Genomic DNA, 16,790 nt, shown 5'->3' with positions numbered 1-16,790 from the left:
ATGCTAAAACCTCGTCTTTACTGAAAATACAAAAATTAGCCAGGCATGGTGGTGCGTGCCTATAATCCCAGCTACTTGGGAGGCTGAGGCAGGAGAATCGCTTGAACCCGGGAGGTGAAGGTTATAGTGAGCCGAGATCGCGGCACTGCACTCCAGCCTGAGCAATAAAGTGAGACTTCATCTCAAAAACAAAACAAAAAATAATAATAATAAAGATTTCTATTTTCCTTCAACATCATCCCTAGAAACAATGTCTTACAGAGCTGTTAAATTAAGTTTAACCTAAAGCTGCCTCCTAACATATTTTTAGTTCTGCGTAAAGGTTTCTCCATCCATAGTGGACTGTAACCTAACTGGAGGTATAAACAGACCGTAAACTACTCATGTGCCAATCACCGAGTTTTGCCCAATCACAGACGGCCAACTGCTCAAGCCGTGTCAAATAAAGCAAACACTGAGCTGTAACCAATCCAGCTGTTTCTGTACCTCACTTCCGTTTTCACTTTCCTTTCTCTGTCCATACATCTTGTTTGACCACGTGGCTGCACCAGAGTCTCCCTGAACCTATCCCGTTTCAAGGGCTGCCCAATTCATGAATCTTTCTTTGCTCAATTCAACTCTGTTAAATTTAATTTGTCTAAGGTTTTACTTTTGATAGAGCTCAACTGAAGAAATGCAGTGATGTGTTCCGGCCCTGGGAAAAAATAAACTATGTGTATGGAGTTCTTGGGAGACTCTGTACTCAAGGGCGTCTTTTACAATAGTGATTTTCACCATCCTGGCTGACCTTGGAACCTCCCCCGACCTCAGCTCCACATGGAAAGAGATGGAGAGAATGAACAGGTCTCTTACTCTGAAACCTTCAATAGCTCTCGCTTAGAAATACTGGAGTCCATTGCAGTTTCAAATACTCTTGCTAGAGGGCATAATATCCTTCAACCTACCCCAACCCATTGAATTCATGGAAATGTGGATGTGATTTCTAAATCCTCAGAAGCTAACTAACCTCAGGCTGGGCATGGTGGCTCTCACCTGTAATCCCAGAACTTTGGGAGGCTGAGATAGCAGGATCACTTGAGCCCAGGAGTTTGAGACCAGCCTGGGCAACATAGTGAGACCCTGTCTACAAAAAAAAAAAAAAAAAAAAAAAGCTAGGCATGGTGGTGCCCACCAGTAGTCCCAGCCATTTGGGAGGCTGAGGCAGGAAAATTACTCGAGCCCAGGAGGTTGAGGATGCAGTGAGCCATGATCACGCCACTGCACTCCAGCCTCCGGGATGCAGCGAGACCCTGTCTCAAAAAAAAAAAAAAAAATTAAAAAAGCTAACTTCCCAGTGATCTGGGACTCCTTGCTCCGGAACCTCTTGAGCAGCTTTTCTAAACCACCTCCCTGCTCACCTGATTGTGCTGCAAGATTGGCACTAACAAGATGCTCCTCTCTGCTGACAGTCACGCTGGCAGCTTCTCACCTAGACACATAAGGCTCCCCCAAGCCTAGCCACCTTCTTTGTCACTTCATGCTCTGACCATCAGCTTGACAAAATGCCGAGTCGCCTTTATGTACCTGGCACTTGGACACAGAGGTCCTTCATTTTTCCTCCTTTGTTGAGGGCACTTTGTGAGCAAAGAAGGAGTGAATTTGGCTCTCTTTTTACAGCCCTATCTAAAGGTCAGCCTTTTTTTCCTGCAGCTGGAGGTGATCTATGCCACACCGTGTGCTTAAAAGGGATGGATCATCAGCCCTGCCCTCGTGTCAGGGCTGTGCGGAGCGCATAATCTACCTTCCATTTCCTCTGCAAAGCCACCTGAGGTTTAATTTGATGCGTTTCATTTCTGACCCTGCATGAAGGACCACCTCAACACCTGCATGTTTTAGGAGGTTTTGAACAATATCCACTTTGTCAATCACCTGGGATCTCCAGTCCACACCGTGCCCAGTAGGAAGCCAGTGTTCACTTTGCATGAGTAAAAACTCAAAGCCCAAACTAGGCACAGCTTATCTTAACCACACAGAGGGATGGAAAAGGCAGGCAGCTATGTTTACTCAGAGTTATTTTAACAGAATGATCCTTGTCCTACTCTGTGACTTTTGTTCACCTAACAGGTATTTGTGTTTATTATAGATAATTCATTCAATATTCATTGATTCAAAAAATAGTGATTGTCTTTGTCCATTTTCTGTTGCTTATTACAGAATACCTGAAACTGGGTAATTTACAAGGAAAATAATTTATTACTTACAGTTATGGAGGCTGGGAAGTCCAAGGTTAAGGGGCCGCTCTGGTGAAGGCCTTGTTGCTGGTGGGGACCCTCTGCAGAGTCCCGAGATGGCACAGGGCATCACAGAGCAAGGGGGTTGAGTGTGCTAGCTCAGATCTCTCTTTCTCTTCTTATAAAGCTGGCAGTTCTAAAGCCTGTAGTCCCAGCTACTCAGAAGGCTGAGGGAGGAGAATTGCTTGAACCCAGGAGGCAGAGGTTGCAGTGAGCTAAACTCCAGCCTAGGCAACAGGAGAGAGAGAGAGACAGAGACAGAGACAGAGACAGAGAGAGACAGAGAGACAGAGAGAAGAAATAAAAGCAGGAAGGAAAGAGAAAGAAAAAGAAAGGAAAGGAAAGAAAGAAAGAAAGAGAGAAGGAAGGAAGGAAAGAAAGAGAGAAAGAAGGAAGGAAGGAAGGAAAGAAAGAAAAAGAAAGAAAGAAAGGAAGGGAGGGAGGGAAAAGAAATGAGAAAAGAAAAGAGGGAGGGAGGAGGGAAGGAAGGAAAGAAAGAAAGAAAGAAAGAGGGAGGGAGGGAAAAGAAAAGAAATGAGAAAAGAAAAGAGGGAGGGAGGAGGGAAGGAAGGAAGGGAGGAAGGAAAGAAGGAAGGAAGGGAAAAGAAAATTGCAGATAATTTTTCTTTGGACACTATCAGATCCCTCAACAAACAATATCATCAGCCGCACCCTTCTTCATCACCTTAAGAAGTATGGAGATGTGAAGTATATTTTATGTTCATGTGCTTTGATCAATCCCAATAACTTTCAATTTCCTAATTTCACATATGATAAATCTCCAAATGCCTCAAATAGGTCCATGGTCCTTCTGACCTATAAGTGAAATCATTACAAACTGTTGTGGATCTGAAAGGGAGACACAGTGACTCCAACGAGTTGAGGATCATCCTTCAAAACCTCTTTACCTGTCAAGGAAATAGATTTGAAAGCAATGCAAGCAGGTGAAATTACAGGTTTTAAGATTAATTAGATGTTGAGGTTGAGGCTGAAGAAAGAGTCAGGAATACATGTTAGTCTCTAGTTTAGGCAACTATGTGGAACTTTCAATCCCCAGTGGCTGGAATTCTATCTGGCACAGGGCACATGCTAAATAAATGTTTGTGAATGGAAAAAAAAAAAAACAAACAACAAAAACTTCCCCTGAAATGAATCACTTCCCTTGACTTCCTTATTTTTGTCCTATATTTTGATCGTTTTCCTAGTCATTCAGCCTTAAACTCATCACTGACTCATCTTGAGGTCTTGTAATTGTTGGGGTTCTCTGGAGAAACAGAATCACAGAACCAATCAAATGCACACACACACACACACACACACACACACACACACACAGAGAGAGATTTATTATAAAGAATTTGCTCAGAGCAATTATGAAAGCTGAGAAGTCTCAAGATCTGCAGTTGGCTAGCTGGAGACCCAAGAGAGCTGATAGTGTCGTTCCAGTCCAAACGTCACTGACTTGAGCCAGGCACAGTGGCTCACGCCTGTAATCCCAGCACTTTGGGAGGCCAAGGCAGGGGTGGATTGCTTAAGTCCCTGTATTAGTCCGTTCTCATGCTGCTAATACATATTGGAGACTGGGTAATTTATAAAGAAAAGAGGTTTAATTGACTCACAGTTTTGCATGGCTGGGGAGGCCTCAAGAAATTTACAATCATGGTGGATAGGGAAGCAAACACGTCCTTCTTCACATAGCAGCAGGGGAGAGAAGAATGAGTGCCCAGCAAAGGGGGAAGCCCCTTATAAAAACATCAGATTTCATGAGAACTCACTCACTATCACAAGAACAGGATGGGGAAAACCACCGCCATGATTCGATTATCTCCACCTGGGGGAACTACAATTCAAGATAAGATTTTGGTGGGACCACAGCCAAACTGTATCAGTCCAGGAGTTCAAGACTAACCTGGGCAAAATAGTGAAACCCCATCACGACAAAAAAATATATATATATATTTTGTGTATATATATACACACAAAAATTAGCTAGGCGTGGTGGCGCATACCTGTAGTCCCAGCTACTCAGAGGGCTGAGGTGGGAGAATTGCTTGAGCCTGGGAGGCAGAGGTTGCAGTGACACAAGATCACTGAACTCTAGCCTGGGTGACAGAGTGATACCCTATCTCAAGAAAACCATCAGCAACAACAGCAAAAGTTACTGACTTGAGACCCAAGAAAGACCAATGTTTCAATTCAAGTCTGAAGGCCAGAAAGAAAACGATGTCCCGGCTTGCAGGCTGTCAGACAGGAGGCGCTCCCTCTTACTCAGCCTTTTTGTTCCATTCAAACCTTCAACTGATTGGACAGGGCTCATCCACATTAGGAAGGGCGGTCGGCCTTACTCAATCTATTGACTATAATGTTCATCGGACCCAGAAACACCCTCACAGACACACCCGGAATAATGTTTGAGCAAATGTCTGGGCACCCTGTGGCCCAGTCAAGTGGAGACACAAAATTAACCATCCCAGGTCCTTTCCAATTAGTCACCAACATCTGTTCTTTTCTGGAGAGTTGATTTCTATCCTGGCAGGAAAGAGAGGCACACGGAAAAGAGGCTTATTGAAGGGAACTGAATGAGGGGACTGGTCAGAAAGGTCAGCACAGGATGAAGGGAACTTAAGATTGAAGGCTGGTGATGCTTCCAAGGACCTGCATCTGTAAGAGGATGCTATGACCTGTGGATTGAGAAGGCATGCAGAGGGGTGCACTAGGTACTCACCGTCCAAAGCACTTAATACATTAACCTTCAAATAAAGTTTTATTGAGATATAATTACATACCATACAATTCACCAATTTAAGGTGTACATTCAGAGTCATGCAACCATCATCACAGTCTATTTTAGAGCATTTTCATTGCTCCAAAGGTAAATCCTGCACCCTTTGCCATTAGCCTCTGATGCCCCAGTTCCCCCTAGCCCTAGGCACTCACTGCTCTACTTTCTTTTCTTTCTTTATTTTTTTTTTTGAGACAGAGTCTCACTCTGTCACCCAGGCTGGAGTGCAGTGTCGCGATCTCAGCTCACTGCAACCTCCGCCTCCCGGGTTCAAGCGATTCTCGTGCCTCAGCCTCCCAAGTAGCTGGGATTACAGGTATACGCCACCACACCTGGCTCATTTTTATATTTTTAGTAGAGATGAGGCTTCTCCATGTTGGCCAGGCTGGTCTTGAACTCCTGACCTCAGTTGATCTGTCATCTCGGCCTCCCAAATGCTAAGATTACAGGCGTGAGCCGCCATGCCCAGCCTACTTTCTGTCTCTACAGATTTGCCTATGCCGGGCATTCTAGGTAAATGGAATCATGCAATAGGTGGTGTTTTGTGACTGGCTTCCTTCACTTAGCATATTGTTTTCAAGGTTCAGCCATGACAACCCAGGTGTTCTCATTTTACAAGTAAGAACATTAGAAGCTGGGTAACACTTGGTAAGTGGTAAGCAAGGATACCTCTCCCATCCCGCCACTGGTGGTGTAGCCCATTACACTACACTGCCTCTGGGTCCCCATAGAGCTCTCACCCAGGTCTTCACCCACCCTCAAGACCAGCACTACCTAAATGTCCCCCACTGGGTTCCGTCTTCCTGTCTCCAGGCCATCCTGACCCCACTGCCTAATTGATATCCACTCTCAAGTCCTGACTACATCTTGACCTCCTGGGCTCAGGGGACATCAGGCCTTTTGATCTGCCCAACATCTGTTCTCTCTTCTGGGACACGACTCTGGCTTCCTCTGTGGGAACCACCCCTACCCCACTCTCAGCTCACCTGGCTTGGGTGGAGTTTTTCCCACTCCACCTGCTGCAGAAGCAGCCATGTGGCCAGGCCTGGCCAATGAGAGCTCCACAGGCCTCCCCAGTCCACAGTGATTGGTGGAGGGTCAGGAATGTAACCTGATTGGGGAAAAGTAAGGCTAGAGATGGGGAAGGGGTGTGTGTTGTGGATTCTAGCAGCTTCCCTGTGTTCTGCAGAAGCAAGAGGAAGAGACTGTCATCTTTCTTGTGGATGGAGGAGTGTTAGGATATCCTATATAGAAGTGCTATGGCCATTTTGCTGCCATAGGTGAGGAGGACCACGGTGGGGGGAGGTGGGGGAGAGAGTCACTGTGAGCCTAATATCAACACTGTGGAAAGCAGTGAAAAGAGAGAAAGAGAAAGAAAAGTCGAATGTTTGGTTTCAGTTCCTGGATCAAGCAATACCTGAAGAAAGAGCCCTCTGGATCCCTGATTTAGCAGAGCTAATAACTTCCTATTAGAAGCAAAGGTGGCTCACGTCTGTAATCCCAGCACTTTGGGAGGCTGAGGCGAGCAGATCACTTTGGGCCAGGAGTTCAAGACCAGCCTCGGCAACATGGCGAAACCTCATCTCCACTAAAATACAAAGATTAGCCAGGCATGGTGGTGCACGCCTGTAATACCAGCTACTTGGGAGGCTGTGGCAGGAGAATCGCTTGAACCTGGAAGGCCAAGGTTGCAGTGAGCTATGATGGTGCCGCCGTCCTCCAAAGAAGCAAAAGTGAAATGTTTTGTGTTGCTTTTAAATGATATAAGGGGAAACTATGAATTTCATGTTCTAAAATTCTTTTATTTCTCAGCACTTAGAATAATGTGTGCCCTTAAAGCAGTCAAATGAATAACTCCAATAATTATTCTTTAAATGCCCATGTGGTCTTATTTAAACATACACACATACACAGAGCATCAACAAGTAAGTGCAACAGGTGTCATTCCCGTGCAGGTTTTTTTTTTTAATTGTTGCAATAAAGCCACTTAGAAATTAGGCATGGAAAATACCATACAGAGGCTGCCGCCCCAGCAGAATGGGAAGCATGGGTGTTTGCCATTGTTTCCACCTGGCAAAGACAGCTTGGTCTGAAACATGTTTCCAGCTGTCACAGCGCTGAATAAGTTACAGAAAATTGGAACAACAGGTCATATCTTAGCAGAAAACAGTGCAGGAAAAGCGGGATAGAATGGACATCCTGAATCAGCCCAGGCAAGTAGGATGTAAAGCGGGGAAAGTACATCCAAGCAGAAGCAGATTTAGGATGAATGCTTTTGTGGAATTAAACTATTGCTTCTTCTTTTTAAAAAATTATTATTAATATTATGATGATTATTATTATTGATACAGAGTCTCGCTCTGTCACTCAGGCTGGAGTTCAGTGGAACCATCTTAGCTCACTACAACCTCCACCTCCAGGGTTCAAGCGATTCTCCTGCCTCAGCCTCCTGAGTAGCTGAAATTACAGGCACCTGCCACCGCACCTGGCTAATTTTTGTATTTTTAGTAGAGACAGGGTTTCTCCAAGTTGGTGAGGCTGGTCTTGAACTCCTGACTTCAAGTGATCCACCCGCCTTGGCCTCCCAAAGTGCTGGGATTACAGGCGTGAGTCACCGCGCCCGGCCAAATTTATTATTATTGAGACAGGGTCTCCCTGGGTTGCACAGCCTGGTCTCAAACTTCTGAGCTCTAGTGATCTGCCTGCCTCGGCCTCCCAAAGTGCTGGAAACCGCACCCGGCTTAAACCATTGCTTCTTAACCAGGGCTACACATCAGAGGTCCTGTGGGAGTTTTTATAATATGTTCATCCCTGAGGCCCAGCCCCATAGCTGCTGCTTCAGTAGGACTGGATAGAGCAGGAGCATCCATAGATTTTTTTTTTTTTTTTAAATCTCGGGTTTATTCTGACTGGCATGCCCAGTTAAAAATCCAGGGTTAAACATTGGGAAATTCTAATTTTGGAAATATAATTGGATTTTTTTTAAGTGGAGGGAAGAAAGTATCATAAAGAGAAATTCTCAAAAGAAAGAAAGAAACACTTTGGGAGGCTGAGGCAGGATCGCTTGAGGCCAGGAGTTCGAGACCAGCCTGGACAAAATAGTGAGACCTCGTTATTAAAAATAAAAATAAAAATGAGATGGGCGCCGGGCGTGGTGGCTCACGCCTGTAATCCCAGCACTTTGGGAGGCCGAGACGGGTGGATCACCTGAGGTCAGGAGATCACCAGTCTGGCCAACATGGTGAAACCCCGTCTCTACTTAAAATAAAATTTAAAAAATCAGCTGGGTGTGGTGGTACGCACCTGTAATCCCAGGTACTCGGGAGGCTGAGGCAGGAGAATCGCTTGGACCTGGGTGGCGGAGGTTGCAGTGAGCCGAGATCGTGCCATTGCACTCCAGACTAGGGGACAAGAGCGAGACTTCGTCTCAAAAAAAATAAATAAATAAAATTAGATGGGCATGGTGGTTCACACCTGTAACCCCAGCACTTTAGGTGGCTGAGGAAGGAGAATCGCTTGAACCTAGGAGTTCGAGGCTGCAGTGAGCTATGGTTAGCCTGGGCGACATAGCAAGACCCTGTCTCTTACAAAAAAAAAAAAATCAGTGCAGCCCCTTGGATGTTGTCTGATACCTGAAGCTGGTTTTTCCACGTGGCTCCCCTAGATAGAGACTAATCGTCCCCCTGTTTTCCTGTTTCCCTTTTCTGAAAAAGAAAAATGTATCCTCCGGGATAGGACACCCGAGACGCATGGACGGCGCAGACTGGAGCAGCCAGCCGAGCCCTCCGCCTCTGGCCGTGCACACACGTGACATCAGTTCCCGTTCAACAAAGTTGAGATCGCGGGACGGGAGGATTGTGGCCAGGTTATCACATGTATCATATATAACGCGTAGCAATGACCCGGCTCTCCTGCCGGGCGTTGTCCCGCCGGCCTTGCAGCAGAGCCTCTCAGGGTTCGCAGCATGGGGCGCGGGCGCCCTCTGCCGGACACAGGCGGGCGCCGCGGGCCCGAGACCTTCTTTGCCCTTGGCGCGCCCGGGAGCCGATCTCTACGCGACCCAGGATGACTGTAGTGTTCGGGCTCAGCCCCTCAGGGTTGCCGTTTCAGAGGCAGAAGTGGGAGGACGCACGTCCTGGGGGCGAGAGGCGCCTTTTCAAGCTCTGAACACATGAGGTGGGAAAGTGCTCTGAGCTCCGGGATGTTTCTCGGGAACCCGCAGAAGCCAGACACGAGCGGTGTTGAGGCTGAATCTCCACTTTGAAAGGTGTGTTTGGTTTCCCTGAGTTGGGAAAGGTTTGTTTTCTTGGCCTCAAATCACCTGGATCAAGGGATCTTAAGGAGGACCTTAATGAGGATCTGGTGTTTTTATCAAATTATCAGAGGTATGGGATCTTCCCAAGGGTTAAAACCTTGAGCTCGTCCTTCCTTCCCAGGGGTCCCTCCTTCTGAAAGATGGTCCTTCTAAGCGTTAGGGGGCCCCCAAAAGCCTGTGTTAGAAGTAACCCAGGCCGGGCGTGGTGTGGCTCACGCGCATAATCCCAACTACTTGGGAAGCTGAGGCAGGAAGATCGCTTGAGCCTGGGAATTTGAGGCTGCAGTGAGCTATGATCACCCCACTGCCTTTCAGCCTGGACGATAGGAGACCCTGTCTCAGGGAAAAAAAAAAAAAAAGGCAACCCAGATGTCCACCAAGAGGCAAAGAGAAGATAAGCGGAGGAAGAATGGCTTAGTAGTTAAGTTTACAGCCTCCGGAACCAGGGCAAGGAGGTTCAACCACAGGCCTGGGCTGTGGTAGGAGCTGGTCAGGTCAGCAGTGGTTGCCATAGAAGAGTATGGCAGCCAATTAAAGGAACGAGATGGAGCTCTATGAACTGACTTGGGAAGATGGCCAGTGTGGGTCACCGAGTGAAATGCACAGATTGCAGATCCAATGCATAATATTATTCCATTTGGGGAACAATACAAACTCAAACATGTATGTGGATAAAAGATTTCTAAAAACCATCCAGAAAGATACACATTGAATTATTAATAGTAGTTGCTTCTAGGGAACATTTGGAAGAAGAGCCTTTTTTTAATTTTTCTCTTTCCTTTTTCTACTTATATGCAGTTTATATTTGATTTTGAGGCAAGTATTACTTTTGGAGGTGAAAAAAAGAGAAAAATGCACTTAGTGGTAGGTTGCTACTAGCTTATCTCGAAGGAAATTGGTAACAGAGATTTACCAATTTACTGTTAATCAACAGTCTACAGGGAGATTTGTCACTGTAAATACCCTTTAGCACTGTTGGAATATTTTCCTATGTGCATACATGCATTTTTATTACAAAAAAAGTTTTAATGTTTTAAAAACAGGGCAATTTAACCTTGTCTTTAGTCCAACAAAAATGTACTGCATGTCAGGTACTCCGCTAAACCTTGAAGACATGGAAACGACCAAATTGGTGTCTGCCTTGCAGGAGTTTATGGTCTGGCTCAGTGCGCCTCACACTTTTAACGTGCTTCCACATCACCTGGAGCTGGTGTATTGGTTACCTATTGCTGCATAACAAATGACCCCAACACTCAGCAGCTGGAAACAACATTTATCATCTAAAATAGTTGCTGAGGGTCTATCTAATCACTCCTGAGTGATTCAGGAGTGACTTAGCTGGTTGATTCTGGCTTGGGGCCGCTCATGAGGTTGGAGTCATGTTGGGGGCTGCAGTCATCTGAAGGCTGAATTGGAGCCAAAGGATTCATTTGCAAGATGGTGTACTCCCATGGCTATTGGCAGGAGGCCTCAGTTCTTGGCCATGTGAGCGTCTCCACAGATTAAGTGCTTCAGTATCCTCATGACATGACAGCTAGCTTCCCCAAGAGTAAGTAATCCCAGGGGGAAAGATGGAAGCTGCAGTGTATTTTTTTTTTTAAACAGAATCTGGCTCTGTCATCCTGGCTAGAGTGCAGTGATATGATCATAGCTTAGTGCAGCCTCTAACTCCCGGGCTCAAGTGATCTTCCTACCTCAGCCTCCCAAGTAGCTAAGACTGCAGATACCTGCCACCATGCCCAGCTAATTTTTTATTTTTATTTTTATTTTTTGTAGAGACAGGGTTTTGCTATATCGCCCATGCTGGTCTTGAACTCCTGGCCTCAAGCAAACCTCCTGCCTTGGCCTCCTGAAGTGCTGTGATTACAGGTGTAAGCCACACACGCCCAATCTTTACAGTGTCTTTTATGACCTAACTTTGGATGTCACACTTCATTTCCACCGTGTTCTGTTTGTTAGAAACAAGTCACTGAATACAGCCCATATGCAAGGCAAGGGGAAGCAAGCTCCACCGAACATAGGTGTATCAAGGAATTTGTGGACATACTTTAAAACCACCACATCTTTCTAAAATGCAAATTCTGTTTGAGTAGGTCTGGAGAGATTCCCAAATTCTGCATTTCTAACATGCTCCCATGTGATACCACTGCCTTTGGTCCATGGACCACACTTTGAATAATGAGAGAATCAAAGACTTGCAAAGAACTATAGTTCAGATCGCCTCTTTGGAACTACAGTGCTTGCAAGAATAATATCCTTTCTCATCCTGCCATCATCTTTGGATAGTGTCCAATTTTAAAATCACATTTTCCCTAAAAGGTCAGATCAGGAAAGTAAGAGAAAGACAAGATTACCTTGTTAATACACAAGGACAAGCTGTAATGGAATTAAAAACAATCAAAGGGAGATTCAAAAAATCTCTCTGGCCTTGTTCTGGAAGCTCTCAGAAGCATAAAACATCAGCCATCAATTCTGAAGGGGAGGCTAAACAAACAGCCTGGGTTTTTAATAAGAATTGTACAAAGTGCTTTATGGGACTAAGACTCCCGGCTGCAGTACTTACAAAATTAGCTTTGATATGGGAGGGCAAGAAATAGCACCCGAGACTCAGAAGATGAAAGTTTCTTCATGCTCTGCTGGCTTGAAGGGTAGTAAATGTACAAAATCGCTTTCTCATTTAACAGCCAGTATTAAAATTTGCATAAAACTACCCTAAAACAAAGAAACAAACAAAAAACTAAACTAAATCACTTGTATTTTTCCTATTGCTTTGCTCTGTGCTACAGTTTCAGTGTGGTTTGTCCCAACCAAAACTCATGCTGAAATTTGATCGCCAATGTGGCAGTGTTGGGAGGTGTTTGGATGATCGAGGCGGATCCCTCACGAATGGATGAATGTCCTCCTGCTGGATGAGCGAGTTCTTGCTTTCTTGGGAATGGGTTAATTCCCAAGAGAGTGCATTGTTAAAAGGTGTCTGGCTTCCTCAGTTTGACTCTTTTGCATCCTGTCTCAATCTCTTTGACATGCCCACTACCCTTCCTCTTTCCACCATGGGTGGAAGCAGTGTGAGGCCTTCACCAGACACAGCTGCCCAATCCTAGACCTTCCAGCCACCAGAATTGTGAGATAAATAAATCTCTTTTCTTTATAAATTACCCAGTCTTGGGTATTTTGTTATAGCAACACAAAACAGACTAAGACAATTTACATGCCATACAATTCACAATTTTAACATGTATGATCCGGTAAATTTGAGTATAGGTTGTGCAACTATCACCGATTCTAGAACATTTTTATCACCCAAAAAAACACTCTGTATCCATTAACAGTTACTCCCTATTTCTCCCCATCCCCGCCCCTCCAGCCCTAGATGACCACTAATCTACCTTCTGTTTCTATGGATTTGCCTATTCTGGACATTTCATGTAGGTGGAATAATACAATACATGACCTTTTGTGTCTGGCTTCTTTCACTTAGCATGATTTTTAAAAATTGTGGTAAAATATACATAAAATTTACCATTTTAACTTTTTTTTTTTTTTTTTTTTTAAGACAGAGTCTCACTCTGTTGCCCAGGCTGGAATGCAGTGGTGTGATCTCAGCTCACTGAAATCTCTGCCACCTGGGTTCAAGCGATTCTCCTGCCTCAGCTCCTGAGTAGCTGGGACTACGCCCGGCTAATTTTTGTAGTTTTAGTAGAGACGGGGTTTCACCATCTTGGCCAGGCTGGTCTTGAACTCCTGACCTCGTGATCCGCCTGCCTCAGCCTCCCAAAATGCTGGGATTACAGGCGTGAGCCACTGCAACTGGCCTAAACTTTTTTTTTCTTCTTCTTCTTCTAAAAGTCGCCCAGGCTAGAGTGTTCTGGTGCTCTCATAGCTCACTGCAACCTCAAACTCCTGGACTCACGCGATCCTTCCACCTTGGCCTCCCAAAGTGCTGAGATGACAGGCATGAGCCACTGTGCCTGGCCCCATTTTAACCATTTTTAAGAATACATTCCATTGACATTAAGTACATTCACATTGTTGTTCAATAATCAACGTCATACATTTCCAGAACTATTTTCATCTTCCCACACTGAAACTCTGGACCCAAGAGTTTCTTTTTTTCTTTTTTTTTTGGGATGGAGTTTCGCTCTTGTTGCCCAGGCTGGAGTACAATGGCGTGACCTCAACTCACTGCAACCTCCGCCTCCTGGGTTCAAGCACTCCTCCTGCCTCAGCCTCCCAAGTAGCTGGGATTACAGGCATGTGCCACCACGCCCGGCTAATTTTGTATTTTTAGTAGAGACAGGTCTCTCCGTGTTGGTCAGCCTGGTCTGGAACTCCCAACCTTAGGTGATCCGCCTGCCTTGGCCTCCCAAAGTGCTGGGATTACAGGCATAAGCCACCACGCCCGGTGTTTTCTTTCTTTTTTTAATAGAGACAGGGTCTTGCTCCCTCACCCAAGCTAGAGTGCAGGGGCACAATCATGGCTCACCGCAGCCTTGACCTCCTGGGCTCAAGCAAATCTCCAACCTCAGCCTCCCAACTAGCTGGGACTACAGGCACCCACACCACACCCAGCTAAGAAGAGGTTTTGATATGTTTTGCTCCTGGGCTCAAGTGATCCACCCACCTCAGCCTCCCAAAGTGCTGGGATTGCAGGTGTGAGCCACCACACATGGCCATGTTTTCATTTCTGTTGGGTTAATAAGAGAGGAGTTGCTGTATCCTATCTGTTTAACTGAAGAACTACCAGATTGTTTCCTGAAATGGCTACACCATTTTTACATTCCTATCAGCAAGGTATCAATGCAGGATTTTTGTTGGCCACTTTGCCAACCAGGGAACTCCATGGATGGTGATGCCCTCCACCCGGGCCTCACTGGGCCTCAGACCTGCTGCAGGAGGCACCCCGCCCACTTGGTCTGCTGGGGGCACCTGACTCGCACACCAGCTCAGACTGTGGCTGGACCAGGTGTGCCACAGCCCACCTGTTACAGCTCATACACACATCTGGTGGTTCCCAAGTTCTTATCCTGCATCCAAGAAGGATGAGGTTATGCTGACAATCGAAGAGCGAGGAGGATGAAAAAGAATTTTATTGAGTGATGGAACAGCTCTCAGCAGAGAGGGGACATGAGGGTGGTGGTCCCCCACCTGATGTTGGGTGGTCTTTCCCCCAGTGTGGCTGGGTCCAGGGCTTTTATGGGCTCAGAATGGGGAAGTGCATGCTGATTGGTTTCTGAGTATGCAAAAAAGGTTAAAACAAAGGCACCAAAGTTGGGCACAACAGTGTAAAAAAACAATTAAGGAAGGGTAGATATATGTAAAATAGGTGAAGGGTGGGGATCAATCAGAGGAAAGCACACCAGACGGGAAGACCGGTTCTCAATCCAGTCTGTGGATTTACCTGGGACTTGTAGTTTGGCTTTCAGGCTTTAAACTGTCTTTGGTTTGAGGGTCAGGTTTCACCAGGGACCCACCCTATCTGCATAGGCATGTGACTGCCTCCTGCTGCTATCATTCTCTCCTCTCAAGAGGTACACCTAATTGCCATTAGGATAACGACGATGATCACTCTTAACTGCTTCCTGCTGACAGGGGGCGCTGTTTTGGGAAAATGGCAGTCAGAGCTCACTCAGAGGCCTATCTAAGGGTCCCTGGTAAAAGGGGCCATCATCTGAGAGTCCGGTTGCATGACCATTTGGAGTTTGATGACCTCTAGGTGAGAAGAGACAAACCAGGTTATTAGAAGACATGTATCAAAACAAAACAAGGGGTAACGACAGCCCAAAAATCCTGAGGCTGCCAACACGCCCAGGTAACTTGTGGCTAGAGTGATGTCTGCTAAAATTTGGGTGCATGGAGCTTGGCTTTGGTTAGCTTCCCTGGTCTTATTTTCCCAAAGAAACCTCCAGGTTATGGGCACCTCATTTAACCCCTATCACCTGGCAGGATTTGAAGGACAGCTGCCCAGAACTAGAATATTGATCCAGATTTCTATATTAACCATCCCTTGTTTCTTCTGAGCTTCAGCCAGAGATCACTGGTTGGTTCACAGAATAAGTAGGGTTAGTCTAAAATACAGATAAAAACTTAAAAACAACTAATAAAACTAGAAGTTAATGACAAGTGTGATAAGTTTGGAAACAATTTTTCTCTCTCCAGTCTTCATTTTTGTTAAAAACAAATCATAATAGGATTGTTTGCAAAATAAACTTTAGTCTTATACTTGGCCTGATTATTTGCATAAAGTACGGCAAGAATAATTATTTTTCACATATGCTTTTAAAATTGGCTCTGATGGAATTCTGTTCCATAAGGAATATCAGAAAAGACTTTTTAAAGTCAAGCCCAGCAATGGGTTTGTACCCTCAAATACCTATGAGTTGGGTAAATTCCTCTCTTCTTGAGGTCCCAAGATAACTTGGGGCTCCTGGACCTGTTAGAAAGTGACATTCTTTACTCATCACAGGTTAGGAGCCCTGTACAAGGACTGTGTAGACAAGGTATGAGGCCAGTTTCTCCTTGTTTTTGGCTCTGCAAGTCAAGCTTGATTCCTTAAAGGGAAGCACACCCTTCTATCAGAAACTGGTAAAACAACCAGTTTCTCCAATTGTGTCCTGTTGCAAAAGAAAATGGATTCTTGTTGCACTTATGCAAATAACTACATTGCCATAAGAATACTCACAAATAGTTTCTGAATTCTAGAGAAACCAGCAGAGGAACAAATACGCTCCAAATTTTGTTCACAGGAGTATACCTTACTCAATTGTTAAAAGCTGTAAATAGCTCAAAATAAAAGTTTTCTTGACTCTGAAAAACAAAACATCAGCAAAGTTTTAAGCAAAAAGTTAAACAGATTACATGTCTTCTATTAGTTCAGCCCATTCAGTTAACTCTTGTTCTGCTTGATATTCATGAATATTTCAGCTCTTCATGAGTCCTGAATGTTTTTCCTTTATTCTAATATCACAATCTAAAGATATTGGAAATATGCATTTAATAGCACCTAAGTTCTACAGCTGATTATAAACCACCTTTTGAAGAGGATCAAAACAAGACTACGATTGTCTGTGAATCACAAGATGTCTTTAGACAGTCACAGTCAAAAACACGATTGACAAAGAAATTTCGTTATTTCTGTGGTTTACAATAACTTAACATAATAACCCTAATTATAATTGATATCATATACTCAGATATTAGAATTTTAGAAATCTTATACAATTTTGGAACATATATTAATATATATATTAATGTTATTCACTAAAATGTAACCTGAATAAGATTACACATTATTTTTATTTTGGCAATCCCATGTAATTAAACATGTCAAATAATCCAGGGGCCTTCTATGGCATCCAAAAGTTAGGGGTCAAAAAAGACAATCTTGAAGCTAAAGTTTGATTTGGGGAAGCCTACTGAACATGTT

Source organism: Gorilla gorilla, chromosome 18 (genome assembly GCF_029281585.2).
Source record: "Gorilla gorilla gorilla isolate KB3781 chromosome 18, NHGRI_mGorGor1-v2.1_pri, whole genome shotgun sequence".
Lineage (NCBI taxonomy): Eukaryota > Metazoa > Chordata > Mammalia > Primates > Hominidae > Gorilla > Gorilla gorilla.
Note: the sequence above shows the minus strand (reverse complement) of the source record.